The sequence below is a fragment of the Lissotriton vulgaris genome, chromosome 9, assembly GCF_964263255.1.
Source record: "Lissotriton vulgaris chromosome 9, aLisVul1.2, whole genome shotgun sequence".
NCBI classification, from domain to species: Eukaryota; Metazoa; Chordata; class Amphibia; order Caudata; family Salamandridae; genus Lissotriton; species Lissotriton vulgaris.
In genome coordinates, this window is record NC_141697.1 from 14,975,111 (window position 1) to 14,991,613 (window position 16,503).

Consider the following 16,503-nt stretch of genomic DNA (forward strand, 5'->3'; position numbering starts at 1 on the left):
ACCACTTTTACACATACATCACATACCACTTTTACACATACATCACATACCACTTTTACACATACATCTTTTACACATACATCACATACCACTTTTACACATACATCTTTTACGCATACATCTTTTACACACACACATACATCTTTTACACGTACATCTTTTACACATACATCACATACCACTTTTACACATACATCACATACCACTTTTACACATACATCACATACCACTTTTACACATACATCTTTTACACATACATCACATACCATTTTTACACATACATCACATACCACTTTTACATATACATCACATACCACTTTTACACATACATCACATACCACTTTTACACATACATCACATACCACTTTTACACATACATCACATACCACTTTTACACATACATCTTTTACACATACATCACATACCACTTTTACACATACATCTTTTACGCATACATCTTTTACACACACACATACATCTTTTACACGTACATCTTTTACACATACATCACATACCACTTTTACACATACATCACATACCACTTTTACACATACATCACATACCACTTTTACACATACATCTTTTACACATACATCACATACCATTTTTACACATACATAACATACCACTTTTACACATACATCACATACCACTTTTACATATACATCACATACCACTTTTACACATACATCACATACCACTTTTACACATACATCACATACCACTTTTACACATACATCTTTTACACATACATCACATACCATTTTTACACATACATAACATACCACTTTTACACATACATCACATACCACTTTTACACATACATCACATACTACTTTTACACATACATCACATACCACTTTTACACATACATCACATACCACTTTTACACGTACATCTTTAACACATACATCACATACCACTTTTACACATACATCTTTTACGCATACATCTTTTACACACACACATACATCTTTTACACGTACATCTTTTACACATACATCACATACCACTTTTACACATACATCACATACCACTTTTACACGTACATCTTTTACACATACATCACATACCACTTTTACACATACATCATTTACGCATACATCTTTTACACACACACATACATCTTTTTCACGTACATCTTTTACACATACATCACATACCACTTTTACACATACATCACATACCACTTTTACATATACATCACATACCACTTTTACACATACATCTTTTACACATACATCACATACCACTTTTACACATACATCTTTTACGCATACATCTTTTACACACACACATACATCTTTTACACGTACATCTTTTACACATACATCACATACCACTTTTACACATACATCACATACCACTTTTACACATACATCAAATACCACTTTTACACATACATCTTTTACACATACATCACATACCACTTTTACACATACATCACATATAATGCTCCCGGTTTTCCATTTAAACGGATTTTTACACATAAATACAGACGGAAAACTTGTTTTCCTTTTTCTGTATTTATAAATAGAAACGGAAAAATACTGCCAAAAGGAATGGCCAGGTGAAATCTGAAGTCACTGTAACTGTGATCAAACTGCCGCTCTGGAGAGGAATGAACATGTGCAGCCTGGAGTGCTGTGTCTTTCCACCCCTAAACCGAAGGAAGCGCCTTCTGCTCATTTCCTCCCTGCACAGAAACTTTGTTCTATAGGTACCCATTTCTAACTGCCAGTATTTTGGTTCTGTTCTAGTTATGAGCGGATGTGGGCTACTTGAACATAGGTTTTTAAACTAGAGAATCCCAGCTCCCCTTCCATAACAGGTTTTAATAGCACAAGTAGAAAGGGCTGGTGAGATTTTACATTTACGGAAACAGAAAAAAGTGCATGAAGTTTGGCGAGGGGCATATTTTGAGGATGGCTCCGGCAAACTTCGGCCCTGACTGCTTGGCCTCTTTGAGCCGTAACAGCCTGCCAGACGTTTTCTGACAATAATTTGTCACCTCGGGGGAAAAATAAACATTTACAAACAGGAAGCCTTCCCGAAGGACATTCACAAAGTTTTTTGCGATTTTACAAAACTTCTCTATATTACTCAGTTGAGAAAACAAATATGAAAACGGAAGTCAGTCATGCCAAATGTTATATCCAAGGGGGAGGTGGTAATTTCCATTGGAACACTCCAGTCTTCCTTGGGTCCTCGGTATCGCCCAGTGATATCTGGAGACAGTTGAAATCTGAAATCACTGTAACTGCCATCAAACTGCCGCTCTGGAGAGGGATGAACAATTGCATCCTGGAGTGCTGTGTCTTTCCACCCCCAAACAGAATTAAGCACATTAGCTGCTCATTTCCCACCTGCACAGTAAGTTGATATAAAAGCGAGATAGCAGAGTGCTCTCCAGTACTTGAGAAAGCAGGGGAGAAAATGTAGTCGTTGCCAACCTTGGCGAATCTCAAACTGACTACGAGGGGCAGAGGGTTTACTAAAAGCTACAATGCAAACAAACACAATGCAAAAGTGAAAAAGAACCACAAGGCAGGTACAAATATTCAAGGGAATTCAGCCCACCCATGCCTCAGCTACTCGTACTGAGAGCTCTCCCTTAAGAGGCTCACCCAAAAACTCGACTCTAGGCAGCAGCCGCCCTTTCACAAAGACGGGGTTAAAAAAAAAAGAGGTGTGAAAACGCCGCAGGACATCGGCTGTAGTCGCAGCAACCTTTGTTTTTTTTATTTTATGGGAGGGGAAAAGACGTTGATGGGGGCACAGGGGTGGAGGTTGGAGCCCAACGTCTGTTGCACCATGCTTTTTAGTAGTAATGCACTTTTAGGATTCTTCGTGAATTCCGATGGAAGCACTTTCTAGAGCGTTTATTTCAAGAAGGGGTAACAATAGGACTTTGCAGACAGCTGCGCAAACAACATCTAATCAATAACACTAGTTCACACATTTTTTCCAAGAGTACAGGGAAGACATTTGCTTCCAATATGTAAAGTGCGCTTACCATAGGCTCCAAATTCAGAAACAGCTGTGGGATGGCCGTGCCCAGCATGCTAAAGCCATAATCATTTCAGTGAAAGAAGTATCCAAAACAATTCCATTAACAACCCAAGTGGGTGTGAACAAAGCTTGACTGCACTCATGCCTAGTCTGGACATGCATGATCATGCAAGTGAAACTCCAAAATTACACAAGTGCATTTTTTAAAAAAATTACCAATTGTATTGTTTACTTAATTTGGTGTATATATAACTATATCTAAACCTAAACAACTGAGTGTAGGTATGCAGTCTATTTAAATAAATGTGGAAAAATACTAGCTCAAGCATTTTCTTTTGCTTGCAACAAACATAAATGTGGATAAATACAGATAAAATGTTAAAAGAATAAATATGGATAAATACAGACGGAAATGTTAAAAAAATAAATACTATAAAACCGGGAGCCCTAATCACATACCACTTTTACACATACATCACATACCACTTTTACACATACATCTTTTACACATACATCACATACCACTTTTACACATACATCACATACCACTTTTACACATACATCTTTTACACATACATCACATAGCACTTTTACACATACATCTTTTACGCATACATCACATACCACTTTTACACATACATCACATACCACTTATACACATACATCTTTTACACATACATCACATACCACTTTTACATATACATCTTTTACACATACATCACATACCACTTTTACACATACATCACATACCACTTTTACACATACATCTTTTACACATACATCACATACCACTTTCACACATACATCACATACCACTTTTACACATACATCTTTTACACATTCATCACATGCCACTTTTACACATACATCTTTTACACATACATCACATACCACTTTTACACATACATCACATACCACTTTTACACATACATCTTTAACACATACATCACATACCACTTTTACACATACATCACATACCACTTTTACACATACATCTTTTACACATACATCACATACCACTTTCACACATACATCACATACCACTTTTACACATACATCACATACCACTTTCACATATACATCACATACCACTTTTACACATACATCTTTTACACATACTTCACATACCACTTTTACACATACATCACATACCACTTTTACACATACATCTTTTACATATACATCACATACCACTTTTACACATACATCACGTACCACTTTTACACATACATCTTTTACACATACATCACATACCACTTTTACACATACATCACATACCACTTTTACACATACATCACATACCACTTTTACACATACATCACATACCACTTTTAAACATACATCTTTAACACGTACATCACATACCACTTTTACACATACATCACATACCATCTTTTACACATACATCACATACCACTTTTACACATACATCTTTTACACATACATCACATGCCACTTTTACACATACATCACATATCACTTTTACACATACATCTTTTACACATACATCACATACCACTTTTACACATACATCACATACCACTTTTACACATACATCTTTTACACATACATCACATACCACTTTCCCACATACATCTTTTACACATACATCACATGCCACTTTTACACATACATAACATATCACTTTTACACATACATCTTTTACACATACATCACATACCACTTTTACACATACATCACATACCACTTTTACACATACATCTTTTACACATACATCACATACCACTTTCACACATACATCACATACCACTTTTACACATACATCACATACCACTTTTAAACATACATCTTTAACACGTACATCACATACCACTTTTACACATACATCACATACCATCTTTTACACATACATCACATACCACTTTTACACATACATCTTTTACACATACATCACATGCCACTTTTACACATACATCACATATCACTTTTACACATACATCTTTTACACATACATCACATACCACTTTTACACATACATCACATACCACTTTTACACATACATCTTTTACACATACATCACATACCACTTTCACACATACATCTTTTACACATACATCACATGCCACTTTTACACATACATCACATATCACTTTTACACATACATCTTTTACACATACATCACATACCACTTTTACACATACATCACATACCACTTTTACACATACATCTTTTACACATACATCACATACCACTTTCACACATACATCACATACCACTTTTACACATACATCACATACCACTTTCACACATACATCACATACCACTTTTACACATACATCTTTTACACATACATCACATACCACTTTTACACATATATCACATACCACTTTCACACATACATCTTTTACATATACATCACGTACCACTTTTACACATGCATCACGTACCACTTTTACACATACATCTTTTACACATACATCACATACCACTTTTAGACATACATCACATACCACTTTTACACATACATCACATACCACTTTTAAACATACATCTTTAACACATACATCACATACCACTTTTACACATACATCACATACCATCTTTTACACATACATCACATATCACTTTTACACATACATCACATACCACTTTTGCACATACATCACATACCACTTTTACACATACATCTTTTACACATACATCACATACCACTTTTACACATACATCACATACCACTTTTACACATACATCTTTTACACATACATCACATACCACTTTTACACATACATCACATACCACTTTTACACATACATCACATACCACTTTTACACATACATCTTTACGCATACATCTTTTACACACACACATACATCTTTTACACATACATCTTTTACACATACATCACATACCACTTTTACACATACATCACATACCAATTTTACACATACATCTTTTACGCATACATCACATACCACTTTTACACATACATCTTTTACACATACATCACATACCACTTTTACACATACATCTTTTACACATACATCACATACCACTTTTACACATACATCACATACCACTTTTACACATACATCTTTTACACATACATCACATACCACTTTCACACATACATCACATACCACTTTTACACATACATCTTTTACACATTCATCACATGCCACTTTTACACATACATCTTTTACACATACATCACATACCACTTTTACACATACATCACATACCACTTTTACACATACATCTTTTACACATACATCACATACCACTTTTACACATACATCACATAACACTTTTACACATACATCTTTTACACATACATCACATACCACTTTCACACATACATCACATACCACTTTTACACATACATCACATACCACTTTCACATATACATCACATACCACTTTTACATATACATCTTTTACACATACTTCACATACCACTTTTACACATACATCACATACCACTTTTACACATACATCTTTTACATATACATCACATACCACTTTTACACATACATCACGTACCACTTTTACACATACATCTTTTACACATACATCACATACCACTTTTACACATACATCACATACCACTTTTACACATACATCACATACCACTTTTACACATACATCACATACCACTTTTAAACATACATCTTTAACACTTACATCACATACCACTTTTACACATACATCACATACCATCTTTTACACATACATCACATACCACTTTTACACATACTTCACATACCACTTTTACACATACATCACATACCACTTTTACACATACATCTTTTACATATACATCACATACCACTTTTACACATACATCACATACCACTTTTACACATACATCTTTTACACATACATCACATACCACTTTCACACATACATCACATACCACTTTTACACATACATCACATACCACTTTCACACATACATCACATACCACTTTTACACATACATCTTTTACACATACATCACATACCACTTTTACACATATATCACATACCACTTTCACACATACATCTTTTACATATACATCACGTACCACTTTTACACATGCATCACGTACCACTTTTACACATACATCTTTTACACATACATCACATACCACTTTTACACATACATCACATACCACTTTTAGACATACATCACATACCACTTTTACACATACATCACATACCACTTTTAAACATACATCTTTAACACATACATCACATACCACTTTTACACATACATCACATACCATCTTTTACACATACATCACATATCACTTTTACACATACATCACATAACACTTTTACACATACATCTTTTACACATACATCACATACCACTTTTGCACATGCATCACATACCACTTTTACACATACATCTTTTACACATACATCACATACCACTTTTACACATACATCACATACCACTTTTACACATACATCTTTTACATATACATCACATACCACTTTTACACATACATCACATACCACTTTTACACATACATCACATACCACTTTTACACATACATCTTTACGCATACATCTTTTACACACACACATACATCTTTTACACGTACATCTTTTACACATACATCACATACCACTTTTACAAATACATCACATACCACTTTTACACATACATCACATACCACTTTTACACATACCTCTTTTACACATACATCACATACCACTTTAACACATACATCTTTTACACATACATCACATATCACTTTTACACATACATCACATTCCACTTTTACACATACATCTTTCACACATACATCACATACCACTTTTACACATACATCTTTTACACATACATCACATACCACTTTCACACATACATCACATACCACTTTTACACATACATCCCATACCACTTTCACACATACATCTTTTATACATACATCACATACTACTTTTACACATACATCACATACATCTTTTACGCATACATCTTTTACACACACATACATCTTTTACACGTACATTATACATCTTTTACACATACATCACATACATCTTCTACCCATACATCTTTTACACACATATATAAATCTTTTGCACAATCCTTTTATGGCGCCCGGACCAGTGTGCTACTCGCCGAAAAGCGCCTCCAGGCCTCGTCAGGGGTAGTAAGCGCTAGATATATGCAATGAAAAGTACAATTGCATACATAGATGTTTAAGCTTTATTTCGATGTCCTGGGTCATAAAAGCAACATGCAGGACACAACAAAACAACAATAAATAATATAAATACCTGCAGGGTCAAATCTGTTGTATGAAATTAAAATTAACAATCGCACCGGCAGTAATTGGTTCAAAAGAAAAAAAGTCCCCAGCAGCGCCAGCGCATGTGCTGTGGAAGCCACCCTGCCCCGGTCAAGGCCCTCTTCTGCAACGGTGTTTGAGGCAAACATTGCGTGTATGATGAAATAAAAACATCATTTTCAGCAGTTCTATGAAAAGAACGTATTGCAGCCTTTTAAAAGAAAGAGGTCAAAGTGCAAGTGGAGATTGTGATTAAATCAGAGTATCCTCGTGCAATGACAAACCCCACACACATCTTTTACACATGTTAATACAAAATCGCACAGCTACCGCGGTGCACATGTCGGCAAGGACGCATGTGTGTGACGTCAGCGGAGACTGTGCACCTCTAGAGGGCGGGGTCACCCCTGCAAGATTCAGGTAGGGGGGCGAGCAGGGCCGTCCGGTCGCTGCCCGGATGGGGCTAGCTGTGATTCGCCGTGGATTGTACACCATCCAGGAGACCTTGCGCCATCGGTACCCCACTTTTTTCCATGTTAAACGTGACGCACCGGCGGCCCAGGAGGCTTGTAAATCAGCCCCTCAGTGTGTGATCTCTGACTCTTAAACCGACCATAAATGACATTTCTCTCCACTTTTCCTTTTCTCTCCTCTTTTCTTTTTCTCTCTTTTCTTTTTTTCTCCTCTTTTCTTTTTCTCTCTTTTCTTTTTCTCTCCTCTTTTCTTTTTCTCTCCTCTTTCCTTTTCTTTTTCTCTCCTCTTTTCTTTTTCATTCTTCTTCCTTCTCTTTCTCTCTTCCCTTCTTTAATCTTTAAAATTCAAAAGCAAAAATGCTAATTTATTATGGTACTCTTTCATTATATTTTATTCTTAACGATGGTATTTGATCCTGACATGTACTATGTATCAGGTTTGTCATACTTTGTTTTTCTTTGATAGCCTTTTGCTACCCTCTGTAATTGTATTTTATTCTCTTAATTATATTTTGTACCATCTTTTCTTGACATTAAAGGACATTTCTATTAGCACTTACCTTAGAGATGCAATCGAGAGAAGCAGCTTTTTTGTCCGAAAACAAGACAATGCCACAGGGTGGGGAGCGGTGTGAAGCTCTGGCCTCTGGGTGGGGAGCGGTGTGAAGCTCTGGCCTCAGGGTGGGGAGCGGTGTGAAGCTCTGGCCTCTGGGTGGGGAGCGGTGTGAAGCTCTGGCCTCTGAGTGGGAGCGGTGTGAAGCTCTGGCCTCTGGGTGGGGAGCGGTGTGAAGCTCTGGCCTCTGGGTGGGGAGCGGTGTGAAGCTCTGGGTGGGGAGCGGTGTGGAGCTATGGGCTCTGGGTGGGAGCGGTGTGAAGCTCTGGCCTCCTAGTGGGAGTGGTGTGAAGCTCTGGCATCTGGGTGGGGAGCGGTGTGAAGCTCTGGCCTCTGGGTGGGGAGCGGTGTGAAGCTCTGGGTGGGGAGCGGTGTGGAGCTATGGGCTCTGGGTGGGGAGCGGTGTGAAGCTCTGGCCTCTGGGTGGGGAGTGGTGTGAAGCTCTGGGCTCTGGGTGGGGAGCGGTGTGAAGCTCTGGCCTCTGGGTGGGGAGCGGTGTGAAGCTCTGGGCTCTGGGTGGGGAGCGGTGTGAAGCTCTGGGGTCTGGGTGGGGAGCGGTGTGAAGCTCTGGCCTCTGTGTGGGAGCGGTGTGGAGCTCTGGCCTCTGGGTGGGAGCGGTGTGAAGCTCTGGGCTCTGGGTGGGGAGTGGTGTGGAGCTCTGGGCTCTGGCTGGGAAGTGGTGTGAAGCTCTGGCCTCTAGGTGGGAGTGGTGTGAAGCTCTGCGCTCTGGGTGGGAGCGGTGTGAAGCTCTGGGCTCTGGGTGGGGAGTGGTGTGAAGCTCTGGCCTCTGGGTGGGAGCGGTGTGAAGCTCTGGCCTCTGGGTGGGGAGCGGTGTGAAGCTCTGGCCTCTGGGTGGGAGCGGTGTGAAGCTTTGGGCTCTGGGTGGGGAGCGGTGTGAAGCTCTGGCCTCTGGGTGGGGAGCGGTGTGAAGCTCTGGGCTCTGGGTGGGAAGCGGTGTGGAGCTCTGGGCTCTGGGTGGGGAGCAGTGTAAAGCTCTGTCCTCTGGGTGGGGAGCGGTGTGAAGCTCTGGGTGGGGAGCGGTGTGGAGCTCTGGGCTCTGGGTGGGGAGCAGTGTGAAGCTCTGTCCTCTGGGTGGGGAGCGGTGTGAAGCTCTGGCCTCTGGGTGGGAGCGGTGTGAAGCTCTGGGCTCTGGGTGAGGAGCGGTGTGAAGCTCTGGCCTCTGGGTGGGAGCGGTGTGGAGCTCTGGCATCTGGGTGGGAGTGGTGTGAAGCTCTGGGCTCTGCGCGGGAACGGTGTGGAGCTCTGTGCTCTGGGTGGGGAGCGGTGTGAAGCTCTGGCCTCTGGGTGGGAGCGCTGTGAAGCTCTGGGCTCTGGGTGGGAGCGGTGTGAAACTCTGGGCTCTGGGTGGGGAGCGATGCGAAGCTCTGGCCTCTGGGTGGGAGTGGTGTGGAGCTCTGGCCTCTGGGTGGGAGCGGTGTGAAGCTCTGGGCTCTGGGTGGGGAGTGGTGTGAAGCTCTGGGTGGGGAGCAGTGTGAAGCTCTGGGTAAGCATGAGCGAATTTTGCGGATCTCGCGTTCGCGAATTTTGCGGATTTGCGGATTCGCAATCCGCAAAATCCGCGAATTCTCGCGAATTTGCGGATTTTTTTTTTTTGTGTTTGCGCGGGTTTCTGCCAGTTCGCGAGGGTTTTGTACAATGTCGCAAATTGCGAACTTACCTGTCGGGTCGCAAGTTTCGCGAACTTGTTGTTTCTACGTGTCCAGCCTGTTTGGGACACTCTTCTTCATCACTGCCACTCTCTGTCACCACTGCCACTCTCTGACTACTCATGCCACCCTCTGGCCCACCCATGCCACCCTCTGTTTCATCACCACACCCTCTGGTTGTCCAGTGTACATTATTTTCGGCAAAGCAAAGCACACCTTCCCTGCCTCAAGTGACCTGAATTAATTTGGGGCTGATTAATGTGTCACAGAATATTTTTTTAGCTGGCACCTGCTTCCTTAGTGCGCCCTGATTAGTGATCTTTTGCACTTGCTAAGTGCTTTCATTGTTGCAAAATTAGTTACAACACCTGCCCTGCCCCAACTGACAATATTGAATTAGGGGCTGATTAATGGATTTTAACTTCCAGCCTGGCTCCTGCTTGTCTCCCTTAGCTGTAATTCAGGACCTTTGTGGCATATGTGTAACTATTCTGAGGTTCAGAGCAGGGTCACATAATAGTTTCAACTGGCAACTGAACTCTGGAGGGGCCCCTCAGGAAGCACTACAGGAAATGGCTACTAATGATGAGCCTGAACTTTTGAACCTGGTAAGTAGTTACTTTCAGTTTTGCTAAGATCGTATTTCTGCAATTTTGCACTTATTCGCGGGGCGCGAACTCACGCGAACAGTGCGAGCAGTGCGAGCAAAATCCGCTGCTCGCGGATTTGCGGATTTTGCGGGAAATTCGCAAATCTCGCGGATTGCGGATTTCCCGAAAATCCGCAAAATCCGCGAGCGGAACGGATTTTCCGCCCATGCTTAGCTCTGGGTGGGGAGCGGTGTGAAGCTCTGGCCTCTGGGTGGGGAGCGGTGTGAAGCTCTGGGCTCTGGGTGGGAGCAGTGTGAAGCGCTGGCCTCTGGGTGGGAGCGGTGTGGAGCTCTGGCCTCTGGGTGGGAGGGGTGTGAAGCTCTGGGCTCTGGGCTGTGGTGGAGATCTGGGAGGGGAGAGCTCTGGGCTCTGGGTGGGGAGCGGTGTGGAGCTCTGGGCTCTGGGTGGGGAGCGGTGTGAAGCTCTGGGCTCTGGATGGGGAGCGGTGTGAAGCTCTGGCCTCTGGGTGGGAGCGGTGTGGAGCTCTGGTCTCTGGGTGGGAGCGGTGTGAAGCTCTTGGCTCTGGGTGGGGAGCGGTGTGAAGCTCTGGGTGAGGAGCGGTGTGAAGCTCTGGGCTCTGGGTGGGGAGCGGTGTGAAGCTCTGGGTGGGGAGCAGTGTGAAGCTCTGGGCTCTACGTGGGGAGCGGTGTGAAGCTCTTGGCTCTGGGTGGGGAGCGGTGTGAAGCTCTGGGTGGGGAACGGTGTGAAGCTCTGGGCTCTGGGTGGCAGCGGTGTGAAGCTCTGCGTGGGGAGCAGTGTAAAGCTCTGGGCTCTGGGTGGGGAGCGGGGTGAAGTTCTGGGTGGGGAGCGGTGTGAAGCTCTGGGCTCTGGGTGGGGAGTGGTGTGAAGCTCTGGGTGGGGAGCGGTGTGAAGCTCTAGCCTCTGGGTGGGGAGAAGTGTGAAGCTCTGGGCTCTGGGTGAGAGCGGTGTGAAGCTCTGGGTATGGGTGGGAGTGGTATGAAGCTCTGGCCTCTGGGTGGGAGCGGTGTGGAGCTCTGGCCTCTGGGTGGGAGCAGTGTGAAGCTCTTGGCTCTGGGAGGGGAGAGGTGTGAAGCTCTGGGCTCTGGGTGGGGAGTGGTGTGAAGCTCTGGGTGGGGAGCGGTGTGAAGCTCTGGCCTCTGGGTGGGGAGAGGTGTGAAGCTCTGGGCTCTGGGTGGGAAGCGGTGTGAAGCTCTGGGTGGGGAGCGGTGTGGAGCTCTTGGCTCTGGGTGGGGACCGGTGTGAAGCGCTGGCCTCTGGGTGGGGAGCAGTGTGAAGCTCTGGCGTTTGGGTGAAAGCGGTGTGAAGCTCTGGTGTTGGACCCGGCCTCGTGGCGTGGTCCTCGCTGATCTCCACAGCCCCAGATCTACGGGTGGAACTGATTCCCGTCCACCCAGAACTGTACATGACCCTCCTACACTGGACCTGAGACGATCCCCAGACCGCGTGCCTGCACCCGTGCACGTAACCATCGGACTCCATGTTCGGCCACCCCGGCCGGCCGGCCGCCTTCTTTCCTTTCGGCAGCCCTGGCCGCTCCTGACGGCCGCTAAGCCTGCGCGTCCGGCGCGCCCAGATCCACCCGGGGGGTGAACGACTCACCAAGTACCCGAAACCAAGACTTCCATCACACCTCCGGCCCCCTTCCGAGGAATTGGTTTCCCTCACACCTCTGGACTATCCCTGGGGGCTGGTTTCGATGGCACCTTGGGCCTCCTAGTGAGCTGGCTCCAGGCCCTGATGGGCGTCTGGGATTCCATGGGCGCATGGTCCAAAGCATCAAAGAACCAACCGCCCAGACGATCAGGCGCCTGGCCCTCGGACCTCCGGCCTCCTGCCTATGAGGGTCCGGACATCAAAGAGCTCGACGACTATAAGACAGCCTGCCTTCCACCTAATCGGCAGTTGTATCTTGGACAAGAAAGCCCTGCTGATCTGATCGCGGCTGACTTCGAGGAGAACAGACTCTGACCCACCGAGCCCTGCTGACGCCGTCGCGGCTCACCCTAGAACCTACGGAACTGAACCATCGGGGCCCTGCTGACGCTGTCGCGGCTCCCTCTTGGAGCACAAGACCTGAACATCGGAGCCCTGCTGACGCTGACGCGGCCCCATCTACTTATGAGTACGACGGAGTACTCCTGCCCAAGCCCTGCTGACCTCGTCGCGGCTTGACGAACTCTCTGGTCCGGCTGGACCATCGACGCTATCCTCACGAACAGCTTGAACCAGAAGTGAGTAGGACAGCAAGTCCCATCGCCAGCCCCCGTACGCCCCAGTTCGAGGATTGAGAACTGTGCGCCGGGTACGTGGCGTGCCAGCTGGCCTCCTAAGACTGTCCCGCTTCCACGACCCCTCGTTACGAGATTTTCGCGATCCCTCGATCGCTGTCTAATGCTCTTTAATTAATCTTGATAAAGTCTTTCTTGATAAAGAATTACGGTGTGGTGTCCGCTCATAAGTGTGGTGTGTCGACAGTGTGTACGATCAGTCCTCCCCGGTGGGGACTCCCCCCTCGATAAGACTCGGCAGTAATTGTGGGAGAGGAGGTTCCAGGTGGTTAGGAGAGTCTACTTGACCCCTGGGGTCACCACCTTCCAACATTGGTGCAGCGACGCGATACGAACCTACGTCTAAAGATCGTACCACTGACACACTACCTGAGCCTACACGCAGCAAACGCACAAGGAAAGAGCGACAATGACGACTACAGAAGCTGGTGTAAAGACAACCTTCGACAGGACCTCCTGGAAGATTACACACATAGAGAGCTGAAGCAGTTCTGCAAAGAACTGAGTATCCCGAGTACCGGACTAAGTACTAAGGAAGATTTCCAGAAAGCGCTGACCGCCTGGGTAGAGTCCGGAGCATCTCTTCCCCCGATCGAAGACGAGGGAGGGAGGCCACAGACCGAACCCGGTACACCGACCGGTGAGAGAATCCAGCAACCGACCCGGAGCCCAGCAACCGGGAGAGAGCGGTCATCGGAGGAGATGGCCGAGCGAGAACATGTCCGAAGCCATGAACTCGAACTAGCACGCCTCAAATTAGAGGGTGAACTCAAACTCGCAGAGAAAAAGTTGGCGGTGGAGCAATTGCGGCTCCAGGGAGAGCTAGAGGAGAAGAAGCTCCAGAGGGAGCATGAATGACGGAAACTTCAGCTCGAGCACGAACGCAGCCTCAAGGAAATCGAATTGAAAGCCAGGAAAGAAGCAGCCGGATCACAGGGCCTTGGGGAGCAGGTGGTCCCCCAAGAAACGAAGGTGCATATCCCCAAGGATGTTGTAAAGGAGTTCTACCAAGGAGATGACATCCAACAATGGTTCAAGGCATACGAGGTGGCCATGTCCGCCCACCGGGTCCCGGAGAAAGACTGGGGGGCCGGCCTGTGGAGCCGCTTCCTCAGCGAGGGGAGAGATACCTTGCTGGACCTACCGACGGCACACATGAACGCCTACCAACACATGAAAGACGCTCTTTTATTCCGTTACGGCCTGACGCCAGAAATGTATCGCCAGCGGTTTAGGGAGTGCAAGAAGCTTCCTGGCACCACATGGGTGGACTATGTGAACTACTACACCCGGGCCCTAGATGGGTGGATCAAGGGCAGCAATGTGACCACCTTTGAGGGCCTAGTCGACCTAGTGGCTTACGAACACCAGTCCGCAAATTGCTTTATGGAACTAAGACAGCATCTCCTGGACAGCAAGCTCACCAACCCACGGAAACTGGCTGTGGAAGCCGATCGATGGGTGGCCACCCGAGTCCAGAAGGCGCCCGGGGGAGACCCCCCACGGAACGACCAAGGATCTTTCCGCCAGCGAGGTGGAGGAGGTCGGGGCAAGCAGCAAAATTCCCAGTCAGGGCCTCAGAGTAGTCCCCCCAGAAACCAGACCCCGTGCTCTCCTCCCGCGACGAGAGCCGCCCCGAGTGCAGGACCCCCGGGGCTCCGCCCCAGCTCCACGTGCTTCAAGTGTCAGCAACCCGGGCACTATGCCGGTGACCCCCGATGTCCCCTGACCCCGAAACCCACTCCCACTGGGCCCTCCTCTAGACAGATATCCTCAGTAGCCTTAGAAGAGGAAGAGATAGAAGAACAAGGGGAGTGGGAACCCGCAGCCATGGTCCTAGCCTCCTTGGGGAATAGTGAGATGATCCCCGGAGATTATCTGCCCGACAACACCGAAAAGTACCGCCAAACAGTGAAGGTTAACGGGCGCAGCATAGGAGCCCTTCGGGATACAGGAGCCAGCATCACATCTGTTAGGTACACGCTAGTCCCCGAGTCCATGATCATCCCCCACACCTCCTGTCGGGTGATAGCAGCTGATAACTCTGTCCGCACCTGCAGGATAGCACAGGTCCCGTTTGAGTAGGAGGGGGTCTCGGGCGATCTGCGGGTCGCAGTTCGCACGGACATGCCTGTAGACTGCCTCCTGGGGAATGACCTAGAGAGTTCCCCGTGGAAAGAGGTGGAGAGAAGGACCCATTTAGCCATGTTAGGACTGCCCCATTGGGCCTGTGTGAGCACCCGGGCCATGGCCGCCAGAATGCCCAACCCCGAGAACGAAGAGCCTGAGTTCCCCAGTTCAGCCCCTGATGTACCCGAGGGCGGCGAGCACCCTACGGTCCTCGACCAGCCCCCCCCTTGAAGAGAACGCATCCGACGAAGGTCCCCTCGGACCAGCTGTCGAACCAGTCCCGACCCTAGCCGATCTCCCCGAGTTGGCCCAGTGGCGCCAAGAGGGAGGACCGTCCCGAGAGGAGTTCTGCCAAGAGCAGACCTCCTGCCCTGCCCTAGAGGGGCTCCGCCGACAGGCCGCAGCCCAGGCCGCTGGAGACCAGTCCGGCTCCCATTACCTTTA